Raw genomic sequence first — 5,063 nt, forward strand, 5'->3', positions numbered from 1 at the left:
AAAGGTTCAAGGCAATCTTCTAGTCAGTTAATAATAAAATGTATATGCCATAGACTGGCAAAGACCACCTTGTAGCACTTTGCAAAGAATTTACGTAATCTCTTTGCGCTCCGTTTCCTAACGTTCTGAGGGTAAAGATGGTTAAGATGTGCTTAAATTCAGCTTCAGTAGAGCACCTTCACACAAAGTGCTTACTCAGCCTCCGTCCTTCTGTCACTGTTTAGAGATAGTGCCTCATGTCGGCAATCAATCGCTGCGATTTTGCATGCTTTGTTTTCTAAAGAAAACCTATTAGGTTGAGACATACAATTCAATGAATGTACTTTCTTTTGCTATGAGGACACGCTTTAGGAAATATATTCCAGGGACTCAATTTAATTTACTGTACGAACCGAGACAGATTGTAATCTGGTTATTCCTCTTGCTTTTATTTGTTTATTTTCAGGTCGACCTGCACTGGTTTGACATTTCATTTCTCTCCATCCAATCATTGATAAAATAAATGAAACATGGTAGGCAACTTTTGATTAATTTATCAAAGAAATCTCCCCCATGAAACATTACCTAAATAGACAAATCCCCCTGATCATAGCATGCGGCTATAGCGGAGGGACACTGGGTGTGTTCAAAGTGGCAATATCCCGCGGATTGCTGCATTGATATTACACTTTAATGCAATCTCAGGAGCCACTGAGCAGCCCAGTTTGATTGGATAATACCGGCACATTGAGCTCTCAGGCATAAATCTTCAATCCTATGTATAAATCACTCAAAATAGAGCAAGGGGATTTGAGTCACAAATCCAAAAAAGCAATAACCATGAAGGAGGAAAAGTCCAATACAACACATTTCCACATTCCACTGAAGCAGTAACTGGTTATGGCTTGGAAGGAGCCCAGTGGTATAGGATGTAGACACGAGGCTCTTCAAAACACCTTTAAATTAACCAATCATCCCTGTAATTGTTATGGAGACAGTCAATCAGGAGGTAAAGCGCTTGTTGAGGACACTTGAGCACATGATGAGGAAGAAGCAACGACTACAGTCTTTAGCGAGGACTGTGAAGAGTGTTGTTTTTCACCTGTTCTCATGAAAAGAGCATCTGCAAACCACTGCACATAACCAAGATGTGTCTGTGTCAAGGCTGCGAATACATTTCTTATTCAACACATTGAGAAAAAATAGCCGGTGTATATATATATATATTGGAAAAGTCCACTTTTCAGTAATTCCAGTCAGGGATGTGACATTATTCTCAAGGCAGTTATACCGTCAGCGCTGGGCGAAATGTGGCTGCCCACAGAAATCAAGGTCAGAGTATCACTTGGTCCGAAAGGAATATTTTGGTCTACGATTTTATATTCCGCCGATTTTTTCTTACCTTCTGTAAAACATTACAATAGAGCTGTTGGAGCAGTACTGACCTTGAGACCTGTCACTCACGACTGTATTTCCTCACCGCCCGCTTTGAGGTTCACGGTGAGGTCTAAGTTACTGGACTTCAAAGTCCTCTTTGATATGTCTTTCCTGTAGCATCAATGCCCAAACTACTGACCCCTGGGATTATTTCAAGAGAGTAGTGGATCTGATTTATAAATCAGAGTTCATTAAGATTATATCTCACTTTATGGGCGGTATTATGCACAAAGCAGCTCTCTGCAATGATGGGTTGAAACCGTGTTCTTCACAGAGATGCCCAACCAGAGACAGTAAAGATCTCGCATTACAGAAAAGTGCTGGGCTGCCACCTAATGGTCCAGCTTCACTGTCTGTGTGGTTAAGTGGTGCATGATCATTTTAACCGTATACCCAATTCGCGATGGCTTTTTATCCAAAAGCTCTTTAAGCCACCACGACTATGCACATTTAGAGCGAATCCTCCACCAAACCCCAGCAGTGTTATATCATATTTTAAACATGGGATTTACAAGCTGAGTTTAATTAGAATCCGAACGTGAATTGGACTGGCAAACAAGTATTAAGAAATAAGGCTATAGTGGGGTTAATGGCTTAACAACATACATCGTTAGGGTACAAGCTCACACTGGCATCAACGTGATTTGTGGGTCTGACAATTTTTTTTTCTCGTCTGCACCGAGATAACAAGAATAAATGAACAGCGGGCAAGAGGGCTTGATACATGTGGCTTGAATTAAAGAGACACAGACAGAGGTGCTTGTATTCATGTCGTTCCCCCTTTTCACATTGGTCCCCGGAGTGATTGGCACTGCAATCACCGGAGAGTTTCCTGCCACCACATCCAACTGTTTGTGAAGCAGAGCATAGTCGAGAATTCATATTCATACAGTGTCTTTTCAAGTATCACCTTCTCAGAGTATTCAGACTCAGGGCACACTCTCTTGGTACTCTGGCCGTGTAGGTGCATCAAAGCATCCAAATAATTGCAGCGGTAGCCGATGCCCTATGATATGGAGACGGTTTAGCTTGCAGGGGAACCACTCTGTATACTCCGTGTGGATAAAACTACTCTTTCTTAGGGCAGAAATGTAATTATCTTTCCTTTTATCTGTCATTGGACGGAACCTTTTTCTGCAAATGGACTTTTATTTTTATTTTATTCGGTTGATCACCCGAGGGTTTATATCTACATTAGGCTTTCTGAGTAATGGTAACACAAAGGTCTGTTCAGTCTGTAACTATATATTGAATCTTCTGTATTTGTCGTGGGTTTCCATTGTAAATAAGATTTGAATTCTCAATGTGTGGCCCATTTAATTCAGATGTGCTGCGGGCACTCCACGAGCTATCAAACACTTTCTTCTAAATAAATGAGCAGAAGAATAAACAGAGATGCAGCGTGAGTCAGAGGCAGATGTCATCACACAGAGGCCGATACAGACAAATGTTTTATCAGTCGCCAGAGTCCTGATAACGAATATTACTATTCATTCCCGATCACTAGAAATGGGAACAATACTGTATTTATTAACACAAAACACCCACTCATACACGCATGCCACTTATTGCTCTTTCATGAAAAACCTTGGTATCCAGTGCCAGTTAAATGTCCATATGACCCTATATGGCATACGCCAATGCATTTTCCATATGTTCCATTCTTACCAGTGCCACTCTCTTACAGCACTGTTAGTCTCTACAGCTGTGACCATGGGTACGCCTTGCTGCATGAATTCACATAGTGACATAATCGTTTACTTTTGAGCACACACATCCCCCCCCCCCTTCATGCCTTTGCACCAATACAAACAACAAGTTTGGGGTGACAGAGCCTTCTCTGCCCCCTCCCTCTGGAACTCTCTCCCCAAACTCATGCGAGACTGCACTGATCTTTCCATATTCAAATCGCAAATCAAAACCCACCTGTTCAGAACTGCTTTTAATGTGTGATCGTTTGCTCCATGTTCTTATTATTTTTTATTTATTAGGGTCTGAGCAGGCCCGTAGAGATCACCCCCGCTGCCCCCGCACTGCAGGGGGGGGGGGCCTCGCATGGCAATTTTATTTTATTTTTTTAATCCAACACTAGCTGGTGAAGGACGTAGCTAACGTTATACTTTGACAGCTGTACTGCTCTGTCTATGTGTTGTGCTTGAAAATACATTAACCTTATTAAACCTATGCTCTCACTATACCCCCTGCGCCCATTATCGGACAATATATGTTTAACTTCATTTCACGTTGTACAACACTGCAACCCTTTTGAGAAGACAACGGCTTCTGTACAAAATAATAAAAGTAACCGTTAAGTAAGAAAGGTCATTTTCCAAGCTAAAACTGATCAAAACATATCTCAGAAGCTCCATGTTACAAGAGAGGCTGTCAGGTGTGGCCATCCTTAGCATAGAGAATAAACGTGCGCGCAGTTTAGATGTAAAGAGCGTGGTTAAACACTTTGCACACAGATTTGCTAAAAGACGCGCACATGTGCATTCAAATGTAAACCTGTAGAAAGTAGCCTACCGGTGTATCGACTATATGTAGGCATATTTGTTATGTTGTTGTAACATATGTTCTGTTTGAGCTGTTTGATAGGACCTAGCATATGTTTTTTTTCTGTTGGAATACATTTGTTCTCTGTTTGAGCTGTTTTTTTCGGATTGAATAAATTTCCCTCAAAAGAAAAGCTTGGGTCCTGTTCGTTTATCTTTGGATAACGACCGCCGGACAATACATTATATTTGTGGGGGGGGGGCTCTCAGGGTTATTCTGCAGGGGGGCCTCATGTGTTTCCGTTACGGCACTGGGTCTGAGCAACTGACAAAAGTCCCTATTTGTTTTACCTGCAATCTTAGTTATTCTTATTTTTTGGGGGGCTTTTAGGATGTTATAATGATGTTATGTACCACGAAAAGCGCTATGTAAATTAAAATGCATTATTAAGTTTGTTTTAAAAAAGTGCCACACGTGACCACGTGAGTTCCAACTGTGAGTTTAAATGCTTTTTTTTCTGCACACGACACCAACGTAAGATCCTGCACGTGTTTAACTAAGCTCGTGGTAATGATGTCAGTTATATACGTTCACCGGTGGAGAAGAAAAGCACCACGTGGTAGATAAAAGACCAGGAAGCCAACACACTGCGCCGATGTCTGCAGCGCGTCATCATCATTACGGTCGTTACCGTTCACCTCAGTGCGCCTTATTGTCCACAAGAGGTCAGACATTAACAGCAGAAGTCATAAATAGTGTATTTCAACGCCGCCGCACCTCGAGGCCAGAGTGCACAGCTTCTTTTGTCGTCACGTGACTCCGTTTTCATGCGTAATGATGCGTTTTGATTTCCAATGGAGAAGTTGACACATCCGAATGAAGCGTTTGATCCCATCACGTGATCAGCTGCAAGATGGGTCTCACGTGATTCTCATTTTGACTTCGCCTGGTTATAAAGTACGCCGTGGCCTGGCCCACTTGACTTGAGAAGTGTTTGTCACGCCTTCCCTGCAGGAGGCAGCTCCTCCGCGCACGTCACTCCGGTCCCGTTGTCACGGAAACGAACCGTTTGGCCCGTAGTGGCGCAACTTAACAGTTCACACGCAGGACTATGGGAACTGGAGTGGAGACTAGTGACAACCCGTCGGCTT

Source organism: Cyclopterus lumpus, chromosome 8 (genome assembly GCF_009769545.1).
Source record: "Cyclopterus lumpus isolate fCycLum1 chromosome 8, fCycLum1.pri, whole genome shotgun sequence".
Lineage (NCBI taxonomy): Eukaryota > Metazoa > Chordata > Actinopteri > Perciformes > Cyclopteridae > Cyclopterus > Cyclopterus lumpus.